Genomic DNA, 15,060 nt, shown 5'->3' with positions numbered 1-15,060 from the left:
TGCAGATATCTTCTTGATACATTGATTTTTTAAATATATATACCCAGTAGTGAAATAGCTAGATCATACGGTAGTTCTATTCTCAGTTTTTTGAAGAACCTCTATACAATCTTCTGTACTGGCTGTGCCAATTCCCACCAACTGTGTATGAGAATTCCCCTTTCTCCACATACTTGCTGGCATCTGTTATTATCTATCTTTTTGATACAAGCCATTTTAACTGGGATGAGATGATACTCATTGTGGTTTTAATTTGCATTTCTCTGATATATAGTACTGTTGAGCATTACTTTAATATAGCTGTTAGTCATTTGTATATCTCCTTTTGAGAAGTGTCTATTCAGATATTTTGTCCAGTTTTAAATTAAGGTTTCAATTTTTTTCCTATTGAATTGTTTGAGCTTTTTATATACTCTAGTTATTAATCCCTTGTCAGATAAATAGCTTGCAATTGTTTTTTCCCATTCTGGGTTGTTTCTTCACTCTGTTGATTGTTTCCTTTGCTATTCAAAAGTTTTATAGTTTGATGTAATCCCAATTGTCTATTTTTGCTTTGGTTGCCTGTGCTTTAGAGGTTACACAAGAAATCTTTGTCCAGATCATTGTCCTGAAGTATTTCCTCAGAGTTTTATTCTAGTAGTTCATGGTTTTAGGTCTTAGATTCAAGTCTTTAATTCATTTTGATTTAATTTTTGTGTATGGTGAGAGATAGGGGTCTAGTTTCATTCTTCTGCATATAGTTATCCAATTTTCTCAGCGCCACCTATTGGAAAGGCTGACCTTTCCCCATTTTAAGTTCTTAATGCCTTTGCTGAGGATGAATTGGCTGCAAATGCATGGATTTATTTCCAGATTATTATTCTGTTTTATTTATCTATGTGTCTATTTTTATGCCAGTACCATACTGTTTTGGTTACTATAGCTTTGTAATAGATTTGAAGTCAGGTAGTGTGATGTTTACAGCTTTGTTCTTTCTGTTCAGGATTGCTTTGGCTATTTAGGATCTTTTGCAGTTCCATATGAATTTCAGATTTTTAAAACATTTCTGTGAAGAATGTCATTGGAATTTTGATGGGGATTGCAGTGAATCTGGAAATTGCTTGGGGTAGTATTGTCATTTTAACAAAATTAAGTCTTCCAATCCATGAGTGGAGAATATTTTTCCAATTTTTTGGTGCTTTCTTCTATTTCTTTCACCAGAGTTTTATAGTTTTTCTTGTGTAGGTCTTTCACATCTTCGGTTAAATTGATTCCCAGGTATTGCATATTCTTTGTAGTTTTAAATGAGATTGCCTTCTTGATTTCATTTTTGGCTAGATCAGTCTTGGTGTGTAGAAACACTACTAATTTTTGTACATTGATTTTGTATCCTACAACTTTACTAAATTCCTGTATGAGTTATAACAGTTTTCTTTTTGGTACAGTCTTTAGGTTTTTCTACATATAAGACGAGCAAAGCTAATTTGACTTCTATCTTTCCAATTTGGTTTTCCTTCATTTCTTTTTCTTATCTAATTGCTCTGGCCAGGACTTCCAGTATTATATTGAATAACACCAAAATAATAGTGAAAGTGGGCGTTCTTGTCTTGGTCTAGCCTTTAGAGGAAAAGCCTTCAATTTTTCCCAGTTAAGTGTGATGTTAGCTATGGGTTTGTCATAGATGGCTTTTATTATTTTCAGGTATGTTTCTTCTGTGCCCAGTTTGTTGAGGATTTTTATCATAAAGGAATGTTGAATTTTATCAAATGCCTTTACCTTTATGGCATCTATTGAAATAATTATATGATTCTTGTTCTCGATTCTGTTAACGTCGTGTATAACATGTATTGATTTGCATATGTTGAACTATCCTGTATCTCTGGAATGAATTCTACTTGACAATGGTAAATGAGTATTTTGCTGAGGATTTTTACATCTGTGTTCACCAGTGATATTTGCCTCTAGCTTCTTTTTTTTTTTTAAAAAAAAAATGTGTCCTTGTCTGGTTTTGGTATCACAGTAACACTCACCTTGTAGAATGAGTTTGAAAGTATTCCCTCTCTCCTCTTTAATCGTTTTGAAGTATTTGAATAGAATTGGTATTAGTTCTTTAAATGTTTGGTAGAACTTAGCAGTGAAGTTATCAGGCCCTGAGCTTTTCTTTGATGGGAGACTTTTTATTATGGCTTTGATTTCATAACTTATTATTGGTTTATTGAGGTTTTCTATTTATTGATGGTTCAATATTGGTAGGTTGCATGTGTCCAGGAGTTTATCCATTTCTTCTATATTTTCCAATTTGCTGGCATGTAATAGTTCCTAATTTTTTCTAATGATTCTTAGTATTTCTGAGGTCTCAGTTGTCATGTATCCATTTTTGTTCCTACTTTTATTTATTTGGGTCTTCTCTCTTTTTTTCTTATTCTGGCTAAAGATGGTTTGGAGCTCCTTTATATGCTGCTTGCTTCTTTTCTCTTGCTGCCATTACAATTTTATCTTTATGCTTGATCTTTGACAGTTTGATTAGTAAATACCTTCATTAGTCTTATTTGACTAACGTGATGCTCTAAGGCCTTCCTGTACCTGAATATTTATATCTTTCTCATGTTTTGGAAAGTATTCTCTTATTATTTCTTTAAATAAGCTTTCTATCCTTGCTCCTGCCCTGCTCTCTCTTGAACATCAATAATTTAAAAATGATTTTGTCTTTGAGGTAATTTTCTGTATCTTGTAAGTGGCCTTCTCTCATTTTCATTCTTTTTTCTTTTCTCTCCTCTGTGTATTTTTTAACAGCCAGTCTTTGAGCGCATTGATTGTCTTCTCTGCTTGACCTATTCTGTGGTTGAGATCCCCTGAAGAGTTTCTTAGTTCAGCGAATGTAGTTCTTAGTTACAAGATTTCTGTTTATTATTATTTCAATTTCCTTGTTAAATTTCTCTGATAAATATCTGAGTTGCTTTTCTGTGTTATCTTAGAGATAACAAAGTTTCCTTAAAACAGCTGTTTCGAATTCTTGGTCAGAGTTCACAAATCGCCTTCTCAGGAGGGTCAGTCGCTGGACCTTTGCTTTGTCTAGAAGGTTATGGTTCTATGTTTGCTGTTGTTTCTTGTGGGTATACATCTATGTATTTGTATTAATAATTAGTTATTTAGTCCAGCTTTTTCTGTCTAGTTTGATTTGGTTTTTATTGAATACAGTTGCTTAATGAATCTTCACTGCTAGCTTGCTGCCTTGTTTTCGGCTCTAGGTGGCGCCATAAGCCTATGTTTACCTTGAGTTTTGTAACTGGCCAGAGCACCGCCTGTCCCATAAGGAGGAGGTCTAAAGGGATTACCCTAGCACTGTGGGAAGGCCGGCCGCGGGTGTGTTCCCAGGGGACTTGTGGAACATACTTGCTACATGATTTCTACTGATTTGGCACTTCCTTTGGTCAAGTTACAAGGAGTTTTTACGGCTGAGGATGGTAGTCCTGGCTTCCCTATTTGTCTTTGCCAGCTTTCACGGACATTTCTCCCCCCAGGCAGTCACAGTGCTACCTGTGGTTTAAGGCCAAGGCAGGTCTCCTGGCAGGAAACCGAAGAAGATGGCAAAGCTGGTTGACAATCTCAATTTCACGTTTTTCAGTGCAGAAACCATGAGTTGAGGGCAGATTTTTCATGCTGCTAATGCCTGGTGGAATGCAGGGAAGAGGACCCATGGATGTAGAATCTGGTTCTCCTACCATCTGCTCAGAATTTTTCCACTTCTCTGTAGCTACAGGAACTGTCTCATCCTCATACAGGATCTCTGGGTTGCTGCTGGTGAAGATCTTGCTGCTGTGTATTTCTTTTTGGTTTCTGGTGGAGGGGAGAGAAGCAAGCTTGCTTCTATGCTGCCATTTTGGGATTAGAAAACCAATATGTGAACTTTATAACTAAGAATTCAAAATAGCAATTTTAAGGAAACTCAGTGACCTACAAGACAACATAGAAAAACAATTCAGATACTTATCAGAGAAATTTAACAAGAAAATTGAAATAATAATTTAAAAATGAAACAGAAATCTTGGAACGGAGAACCACATTTGCTGAATTGAAACACTCTTTAGAGGATCTCAATAACAGAATGGGTTAGAGAAAACAATCAGTGAGCTCAAAGACTGGCTATTAAGAAAATACAGTCCAAAGAAAGAAAAGAAAAAAACAATAAAAAGAAATGAAGGCCACCTATTAAGATATAGAAAATTACCTCAAAAGACCAAATCTAAAAATTATTGGTGTTTAAGGGGGAGCTGAGCAAGAGCAAGGGGAGAAAAGCTTATCCTGAAAAATAATAACAGAGCACTTTCCAAAACTCATGAAAGACAGAAATATCTAGATATAGAAAGGTTAGGGAACACCAAACAGATTCAACCCAAGTAACACTAACCAAGGCATATAATAATTGAACTTTCAAATATCAAAGACAAAGAGAAGATCCGGAAAGCAGCAAAAGAGTAAAATAACAAAGCAACTCCAGTTCATCCGGCAACAGATTTCACAATGGAAACCATGTAGGCCAGAAGGAAACAGGGCAGCATTAAGAAAGAGAAATTGTCTTTCACAGACAAAAGCTAAGAGAATTCACCATTACGAGACTCATCTTGCAAGAAATGCTGAAGGGAATTCTTCAACCTGAAATTAAAAAATGCTAACATATTAGTATACTAACTAAAAGAAAACGTTTCAAGTTATAAATCCCACTGGTAAAATTAAGTATGAACACAACCCCAGAATATGCCAGTAATTTAATTGTGGTGTGCAATCCAAGCATAACTCTAGTAAGAAGCTTATAAAGACAAATCTTATCAAAAACAATAATAGCGACAACAATCTGTTCAAAATAGGTATTTTTTAAATATGCAAACTGATATAATAAAAATTCAAAGTGTTTGTGGGAGGTGTGGAGTTAAAGTGTAGAGCATTTTTTTCATTGTTATTATACCTTAAGTTCTGAGATACATGTGCAGAATGTGCAGGCTTGTTACATAGGTATACATGTGCCATGGTGGTTTGCTGCACCCATCAACCCGTCATCTACATTAGGTACTTCTCCTAATGCTATCCCTCCCTTAGCGCCCCACCCTCTGACAGATCCTGGTGTGTGATGTTCCCCTCCCTGTGTCCATGTGTTCTCATTGTTCAACTTCCACTTATGAGTGAGAACATGTGGTGTTTGGTTTTCTGTTCTTGTGTTAGTTTACTGAGAATGATGGTTTCCAGCTTCACCCATGTCTCTGCAAAGGATGTGAACTCATCCTTTTTTATGGCTGCATAGTATTCCATGGTGTATATGTGCCACATTTTCTTTATCCAGTCTATCATTGATGAGCATTTGGGTTGGTTTGACGCCTTTGCTATTGCTATAGGGCTGCAAGAAACATACCTGTGCATGTGTCATTATAGTAGAATGATTTATAATCCTTTGGGTATATATCTAGTAATGAGATTGCTGGTCAAATGGTATTTCCGGTTCTAGATCCTTGAGGAATCGCCACATTGTCTTCCATAATGGCTGAACTAATTTATTCGCCCACCAACAATGTAAAAGCATCCGTATTTCTCCACTTCCTCTTCAGCATCTGTTTTTTCCTGACTTTTTAATGATTGCCATTCTAACTGGCGTGAGATGGTATCTCATTGTGGTTTTGATTTGCATTTCTCTAATGACCAGTGATAATGAGCTTTCTTTTTATATATGTTTTTTGGCCATATAAATGTCTTCTTTTAAGAAGTGTCTGTTCACATCCTTCACCCACTTTTTGATGGGCTTGTTTGTTTGTTTTTCCTGTATATTTGTTTAAGTTCTTTGTAGATTCTGGATATTAGCCCTTTGTCAGATGGATAGATTGCAAAATTTTTCTCTCATTCTGTAGGTTGCCTGTTCACTCTGATGATAGTTTCTTTTGCTGTGCAGAAGCTCCTTAGTTTAATTAGATCCCATTTGTCAATTGTGGCTTTTGTTGCCATTGCTTTTGGTGTTTTAGTCATGAAGACTTTGCCCATGCTTATGTCCTGAATGGTGCTGCCTAGGTTTTCTTCTTGGGTATTTATAGCTTTAGGCCTTATGTTTAACTATTTAATCCATCTTGAGTTAATTTTTGTTTAAGGTGTAAGGAAGGGGTCCAGTTTCAGTTTTCTGCATATGGCTAGCCAGTTTTCCTAACACCACTTATTAAATAAGGAATCCTTTCCCTGTTGCTTATTTTTATCGTTTGTCAAAGATCAGATGGTTGTAGATGAGTGGTGTTATTTCTGAGGCCTATGTTCTGTTCCATTGGTCTATATATCTGTTTTGTTACCAGTACCATGCTGTTTTGATTACTGTGGCCTTGTAGTATAGTTTGAAGTCAGGTAGCATGATGCTTCCAGCATTTTTGTTTGTTTAGGATTGTCTGGGCTATATGGGCTCTTTTTTGTTTCCACATGAAATTTAAAGTAGTTTTTTCTAATTCCGTGAAGAAAGTCAATGGTACCTTAATGGGATACCATTAAATCTATAAATTACTTTGGGCAGTATGGCCTTTTTCACAATATTGATTCTTCCTATCCATGAGCATAGAATGTTTTTCCATTTGTTTGTGTCCTCTCTTATTTCCTTGAGCAGTGGTTTGTAGTTCTTCTTGAAGGGTCCTTCACATCCCTTGTAAGTTGTATTCCTTTGTTTTTTATTCTCTTTGTAGCAATTGTGAATGGGAGTTCACTCAGGATTTAGTTCTCTGTTTGTCTATTATTGGGGTATGGGAATGCTTGTGATTTTCGCACATTGATTTTGTATCCTGAGACTTTGCTGAAGTTGCTGATAAAGCTTAAGGAGATTTTGGGCTGATATGATGGGGTTTTCTAAATATATAATCATGTCACCTGCAAACAGAGACAATTTGACTTCCTCTATTCCTATTTGAATACACTTTATTTCTTTCTCTTGCCTGATTACCCTGGCCAGAACTTCCAATACTATGTTGAATAGGAGTGGTGAGAGAGGGCATCCTTGTGTTGTGCCGGTTTTCGAAGGGAATGCTTCCAGCTTTTGCCCAATCAGTATGATATTGGCTGTGGGTTTGTCATAAATAGCTCTTATTGTTTTTAAATTTGTTCCATCAAGACCTAGTTTATTGAGAGTTTTTAGCAGGAAGGGGTGCAGAATTTTATTGAAGGCCTTTTCTGCATCTATTGAGATAATCATGTGGTCTTTGTCATTGGTTCTGTTTATGTGATGAATTACGTTTATTGTTTTGCATATGTTGAACCAGCCTTGCATCTCAGGAATGAAGCTGACATGATCATGGTGGATAAGCTTTTCCATGTGCTGCTGGATTAGGTTTGCCAGTATTTTATTGAGGATTTTCACATCAATGTTCATCAGGGATATTGGCCTGAAGTTTTCTTTTTTTTGTTGTGTCTCTGCCAGGTTTCGGTATCAGGGTGATGATGACCTCATAAAATGAGTTAGGGAGGAGTCTCTCTTTTTCTATTGTTTGGAATAGTTTCAGAAGGAATGGTACCATCTCCTCTTTGTACCTCTGGCAGAATTCGGCTGTGAATTTGTCTGGTCCTGGGCTTTTCTTGGTTGGTAGGCTATTAATTACTGCCTCAATTTCAGAACTTGTTATTGGTCTATTCAGGGATTCGACTTCTTCCTGGTTTAGTCTTGGGAGGGTGTATGTGTCCAAGAATTTGTCCATTTCTTCTAGATTTTCTATTTTATTTGTGTAGAGGTGTTTATAGTATTCTCTGATGGTAGTTTGTATTTCTGTGGGATCAGTGGTGATATCCCCTTGGTCATTTTCTATTGTGTCTATTTGATTCTTCTTTCTTTTTTCTTTATTAGTCAGGCTAGTGGTCTATCTATTTTGTTAATCATTTCAAAAAAACAGCTCCAGGATTCATTCATTTTTTTGAAGGGTTTTTTGTGTCTCTGTCTCCTTCAGTTCTATTCTGATCTTAGTTATTTCTTGTCTTCTGCTAGCTTTTGAATTTGTTTGCTGTTTCTTCTCTAGTTCTTTTAATTGTAATGTTAGGGTGTCGATTTTAGATCTTTCCCACTTTCTCCTGTGGGCATTTAGTGCTATAAATTTTCCTCTAAACACTTCTTTAGCTGTGTCCCAGAGATTCTGGTATGTTGTGTCTGTCTTTCTTCTAATTGGTTTTAAATAACTTATTTATTTATGCCTTTATTTCATTTAGTTATTCAGGAGCAGGTTGTTCAGTTTCCATGTAGTTGTGTGGTTTGGAGTGAGTTTCTTAATCCTGAGTTCTAATTTGATTGCACTGTGGTCCGAGAGTCTGTTTGTTGTGATTACTGTTCTTTTGCATTTGCTGAAGAGTGTTTTGATTCCAATTATGTGGTCAATTTTAGAATAAGGATGATGTGGGGCTGAGAAGAATGTATATTCTGTTGATTTTGGGTGGAGAGTTCTGCAGATGTCTATTAGGTCTGCTTGATCCAGAGCTGAGTTCAAGTCCTGAATATCCTTGTGAACAGTTTTGGTTTTTAGTTTTCTCTTTTATTTATATTTTATTTGTGCTCTAAGTTGTCATCTCTTTAAAATAACTTGTTATATTTAAAATATGTTTATTGTAAGCCTCAAGGTAACCACAATGCAAAACCTATAATATTACAGTAAAAATAAAAAACAATGAATTAAAAGCTTACTATCAGAGAAAATCACTTAACCACTAAGGAAGATGGTAATAAAGGAAGAGAAGACTCTCAGAACAACCAGAAAACAGGAAACAAATTGTCAGCAGTAACTCCTTTCTTGTCAATGATAGTTCTGAATACAAATGGTCTCAATTCTCCAATTAAAAGTTATGGAGGTGCTGAATGGGTAAAGAAACAAGACCCAAGTACATGCTGCCTTCAAGAATGACAAGCAATTTAGAGATTCAATGCAATCCTTGTCAAAATTCTGACTTTCTTCTCATAAATAGAAAGAAATCCTCAAATTTATATAGAACCACACACTAAAAAATTCCCTGAATAGCCAAAGCAATCCTGAGTAAAAAACACAAAGCTGGAAGCATCACACTATTCAACTTTAAAACATACTACAAAGGTATGGTAGCCAATTTAGCATGGTTGGTAGAAAAACAGACATGTACACCAATGGAATAGAATAGAGAACCCAGATATCAGTAAACACATTGATAGCCAAGTCAGTTTTTACAAAAACACCAAGAACAGACAATGGGGGAAGGGCAGTCTCTTTAATAAATGGTGCTGGGAAAACTGGATAACCATATGCATAGAGTGAAATTAGACCCCTATGTCTCAGGATATACAAAAATTTAATCAAAATGAATTAAAGACTTAAATCTAAGACCTGAAACTATGAAGCTACTAGAAGAAAACATTGGGGAAACATTCCAGGACATTGGTCTGGGCAAAGCACAGGCAACAAGAACAAAAATTGACAATTGAGATTACATCAAGCTAAAAAGCTTCTGCACAGCAAGGAAAACAATCACTAAAGAGAAAGTCAGAATGGGAGAAAATTTTTACAAACTATCCATTTCACAAGTATTAGTAACCAGAATATACAAGGAGCTCCAGCAATTCAATAGCACAAAACAAAATAATCTGATTTTAAAATGGGCAACAGATTTCTCAAGTGAAGGCATACAAATGGCCAACAGTTACATGAAAAAAATACTCAACATCACTAGTCACCAGAAAAATGCAAATCCATACCACAGTGAGATATCATCTTACCCCACTTACAATGGCCTTTATCAAAATGACAGGTAATAACAGATGCTGGTGAGGATGGAGAGAAAGGGGAACCCTCATACATGTTGGTGGGAATGTAAATTAAAATGACCACTATGAAAAACGGTATGGAGGTTCCTCCAAAAACTAAAAATAGAACTACACATGACCCAGCAATTAACTACTGGGTATATATCCAAAATAAAGAAAATCAATATATCAAAGAGATATCTGCAATCCCATGTTTATTGTAGCATTATTCATAACAGCCAAAATATGTAATCAACCTAAGTGTCCATCAATGGATGAGTGTGTAAAGAAACTGTGGTATACATACATAATGGAATATTTATCAGCCACAACAACTAATGCAATCCTGTCATTTGCAGCAACATAGATGGAACTGGAGGTCATTATGTTAAGTGAATAAGCCAAGCACAGAGAGACAAACATGGCCTATTCTCACTCATATGTGGGAGACACAAAAGTAGTTATCATGACGATAGAGAGTAGATTGATGGTTACCAAGGCCAAGAATTGTTGGGAGTGAGGAGGAAGAACAGAGATTGAATAGTAAGTACAAGTATACAGTTAATTGAAAGAAATAAGACATTGTGTTCTGTAGTTCAGTAGGGTAAGTCAATCTATTGTACGTTTCAAAATAGCTAGAAAAGAATAATTCAAGTGTTCCTAGCGCAAAGAAAAGTATTTAGGGTGATGTACATCCCAATTACCCTGATTTGATTGTATTAATTCAGTCTCACACTGCTATAAAAAACTGCCCCAAACTGAGTAATTTATAAAGAAAAGAGGCATAATTGACTCACAGTTCGGCAGGGCCGGGGAGGCCTCAGGAAACTTACAATCATGGCAGAATGCAGCTCTTCAGGGAGCAGCAGGACAGAGAATGAGTGCCAAGTCAAAGGGGAAGCCTCTTGTAAAACCATCAGACCTCATGAGAACTCATTCACTATCAGGAGAACAACATGGGGGAAATCGCCCCCATGATTCAATTACCTCCCACCGGGTCCCTCCCTTGACATATGGGGATTATGGGAACTGAAATTCAAGATGAGATTTGGATGGGGAAACAGCCAAACCATATCATGAATGTATCAGATTATCACACGTATCCCCAAAATATGTACATCTATTATGTATTAATGAAAAAATAAAAAAATATAAAGTATACAATAATCATACAAGTACATGACAATAAAAGATGTAGTATAAGCTCAGGGAGGACACCATATTTGTTATGTTTGTTTTTGAATTATATACTGGTAGAGAGTGCTTCTTACATATTCGTTCCCTGACTTTGTTGTAATAAACTTTAAAGTTGCAGTATCCACCTCTTACGTCTACGGCCACACACACACACACACCAGAGAAAAAGTGTGACATTAGAAACAAAACTAGACATTTTAAAGAGGTTTGATGATGGACAGCAAGGTGTGGATATTGGAAGACTCATGTTTACTCCTCACTAGGATAAGGAGTAAACACCCCTCCCCACATCACCCACCACTACTATGACCTTTGTCACTCACAGAATCACCAAAAATTGAGTAATTATCTTGTTTTTATTAATCTTTCTGAAATGTATATATAGTTCACATACTTCAATGTTTAATATTAGAATTATTTTGATCTGTATTTAGAAGTTTGATGATGTTTTGTGACCAGAAATATGCCTTAGAAACTTGTTTTATTTCTTTCAATTAGTTTATAATAAAATCTGTTTTGTTATTCATTTCATTTAAAGTCACAGTTTCCAAGAATCTATTGATGAGGTTAAGTGAGGACTTACAGTACACTGATTTAGTGGGTCATTAGTTAAAGGCTGCGCCCAAGGCCATTAATTTTCCAATATTTCCAACCTGGGCCTTGCTAGTATAGTGGATGCTGGTAACCAGAGAAAGCCCTTGGAAGACGAAACAGTGAGCAATGAAGTGGTGCAGATCAAATGAAATGGATGGGTATCCAATAGCATAGGCTACAGCTCTAACTTTTATTCACTTCAAGTTTTGTTAACATGTTTAATAAGAAATTCTTGGAAACCATGGAAGAATGCTCTTTAATTTTTTCTTATTCATTTTTCTTTATTTCTAAATACAAGTAAAATTTTTAAAACCATAAATTAAAAGAGAATAAACAAATTTTGTTATGCTTTTGTTTTGAGAAATCAATAGTCTTTGAGGTTTGCTATATTGCTCTACATTTTCAATTATTAAAAAAGCAAATTACTATCGCTAGTATTTTTTCTATCATTGAAAAAAAAGCTTTTAAATAGAAGCAAAAAAATGAATAAAAGTGAGATTCCATTATGTAAAACTCTTAAACTGACATTTGTGAATCTTTCCTATTAGTTTCATGACAAATGAAATTTGAGAAATTCAAGAAATTGGGAAAAATTAACTCACCTCCTTCAGACTATCTGCACAACCTTCTTACATTTGCTGTGTGTTCAGGCAGAGGTCTCTTCATGAATAAGCTTCACACTAAAGAGAGAAAAAGACTACTTAGGTAAATTACTTATCTGGTTTTAGATATCCCTTTGCAATTGGAAATCATGGTCATTTGGCTCAGTGGTAAATGGAAATGATCCCAACAGGATTTTTTCACAATTTTCTGGGAGCTTCAGGAACCCCACTTACTTTTCCAAAGGCCAGCTTTCACAGTGAAAGGAATTCCCAGGATACCTGGAGTCATATTACTTGGGTTAATCAACGTGTACCTGGAGTTGCTTCACTCATGCTAATTCCTATTTCAAATTTAGTTATCATTTTAGAAATTTTCTTGTGCTTCTCTAATTACTTTAACTCTGCAAAATGTCAGATTATCTACCTCCCCACAATGTGTTTTAGAAATTGCTTATATCAAAAAATAAAAGTATTGCTCTGGAATTCAGAAGCAAGGGAGACACAATAGCTAAAACTAACCAGATGTCAGTACCATGTTATTTGTAAAGACAGAATTTTTTTTTTTTGCTGTTCTATTTACCACTGTACTCTCAGCACCTAAACAGTCTACATGTACAGAAGCAAAATAACTAAGAACTTTTGAAAGTACTTACATGATTTCTTAATTTTTATAATATAATCCACTCTAAATAATTCTGAGTTCTTTAATAAATTTGGTATGCAAAGGTATAAAATGTGTCCTTATGCACTGGCATTGTGGTACTGTACTAATACCTGGCACAATGGAAGCAGTGAACATAGCAAGGAAGTAAGGACCGCTTTCATCAAAGGGCTGCTAGATACCCTTTAAATTTGAATATGATGATTTTTAGGACCATGGGAAATGTCTTAACGAAACAGGTTGCTACAAATAGAAAGACTAATTTTAGACCAACCCTTGAAATTAATTTCCTTTCTTTCAAAATGATTCTCACTATTTTGAATATCAATATAAATACTAATATATAAGTATATATAAATATATAAAACTATAAATTTATTAAAATTAGTATTTTATATCCATATGGCCATTCTTCTATTTGATTTTGCAGTATTCTTCATGATGTTATAATGCTATTTATAGGAGATAAAAAATGATCTTATCAACAGATATATCACCTTCAGAAAGAATGAACAGAAACATGACTATTTTACAGAGATGTCTTGTATTTTTTTAAGAAAAACTTCTAATGCTGATGAAACAAAAAAGCAAATACAGAAAACACATGCTAAAAACACACTATTTGTTATACAGCAGGATCTTAAGATGGTCTAGGGCCCACCAAAGTCTTCAAAGCAGGCAGAAAATGATTACTGTCTAAGCCTTTGTCAGTAGAACACTGAGTGAAAATACATGGCTACCTAGTTCAATTTTAATAGGCAATATTAACCAACTGTGGCCCCCAATGGAATATAATATAAATTATAAATGAATATAATTATATATAGTGAATATAATATGTGTTATAGGACAAGTTGTGAATTTTAGCAACTAAATGTCTACATCAATGCAAATATTACACTTTTCTGAGAGGTCTAGAGATAGAACCTAAATAATTCCAAATTTAACGCAAATTAGGGCTGACTTATGCATTAGGGACAGTAGGCATAGTGCCTAGGGCCCACAATAATTTTAGAAGCCCATGAAATTGTTTTAATTGCCTTTAAAGTTGGAAGAAAAACATGAAATTTTAGAGTCTAAGAAAGTGTTATTTTTTCTCACAACAGAAATAAAGAAATTTTTAGGGCCCATAAAAATCCCCTAAATTTTACCTAAAACAGAAAAAATGTTGAAGTATTTTAAGTTACATAAAAAAAATTTAAGTATTGATACTATGATGGCTGAAGAGTCCCACAAAGGTAAAAATGTCTAAGGCCCACAAAAGTTATTTTGTACTCATGACAACATCAAATGAATGCAAATGGGGATTTTTTTGTTTTAATAAGCAAATCTCAAAGCATTTTGGATAGCCTTGCTTTCGGAGAATCATATTTAGACAAAAGAAAACTCTATTGATTAGAAAGATGAGCCTACCTTCACACAGTGCTATAGAAAGCATGCAACTGCCAAGAGAGCAGTAGAGCAACAGCCAGCTTGGAAGTCATATTTACACTGGATTGTTTCTTTCCAGTTTCCCATCGCCCCTAGATGCTGGAGTGCTTAGCTGTCCCTGGGGACTTGTTGTGCTGGCTGGAGTGCTCCTGAGGATTTTTATATTATTGCAACACTAAATGTGTGTGGATACTCATCCTTGCACTATGTTACTGGAAATTACACAAAATTCAATATGCCACTATGCACTTTGAAACTAACCCTGACAGAAACAAACACTCCCAGGCCTCAGCAAATTTTCAGCATGCTTAAAATTTAACCTGATTCAGTGTAACTATTTTGTTAAATGTACACACCTCTGAATTTGATTATTTTTATTTGAATTCCTAATTTTATAGCATTTATACTTTGAAATAAACTTAAAACTTATATAGAAAAGTTGAAAGAAGAATCTAAAGAATTCCAGAATTTTTTGGCCCAGATTATCCAGTATTTCCTAAGAACAAGAAAATTCTCTTATAAAAGCAGAATACAACTATCAAAACTAGGAAATTAATGGCAATGCAATGCTAATACCTAATCTGTAGATTTTACTCAAATTATGACAATTATCCCAATAATATCCTTTACCTTGATGGGTGGATAAATGGATGGATAGATAGATAAAACTGTTTCAGGATCCAATGCAGGTTCAAGTATTGCATTTAGTTGTCATGTTGCTTTAGTCTTCTTTATTCTGGAACAGTTCCTCAGTTTGAATTTATCTGATGTTTCCTTATGATTAGGTCCATTTTTGGCAGCAATATTCCAGGGTGCTGTTGTGTACCTCTCAGTAC

The 15,060-nt window shown here is 35.0% G+C and overlaps 1 protein-coding gene across 3 annotated transcripts in view; it reads right to left on the bottom strand.

The window, feature by feature from the left end:
• Positions 1 to 14,357, bottom strand: part of MTHFD2L (methylenetetrahydrofolate dehydrogenase (NADP+ dependent) 2 like) — a 181,039-nt gene extending 166,682 nt beyond the window's left edge. For 2 of the 3 annotated variants that reach the window (XM_030818984.1, XM_030818985.1), the window contains exons 1-2: positions 14,207 to 14,357; positions 12,133 to 12,210 (exon numbers count right to left, since the gene is read on the bottom strand). The gene's annotated coding sequence lies outside the window, so the exon portion shown is untranslated. Of the gene's footprint in view, positions 1 to 12,132; positions 12,213 to 14,206 lie in introns of those variants that run through there. The other variant, XM_030818986.1, reaches the window with a different exon arrangement.
• Between the last annotated feature and the right edge of the window lie 703 nt (positions 14,358 to 15,060).

The sequence above is a fragment of the Nomascus leucogenys genome, chromosome 9 (genome assembly GCF_006542625.1).
Source record: "Nomascus leucogenys isolate Asia chromosome 9, Asia_NLE_v1, whole genome shotgun sequence".
NCBI lineage: Eukaryota > Metazoa > Chordata > Mammalia > Primates > Hylobatidae > Nomascus > Nomascus leucogenys.
The sequence above is the reverse complement of the archived record's forward strand: the minus strand, read 5'-3'. Positions and strand labels throughout refer to the sequence as shown.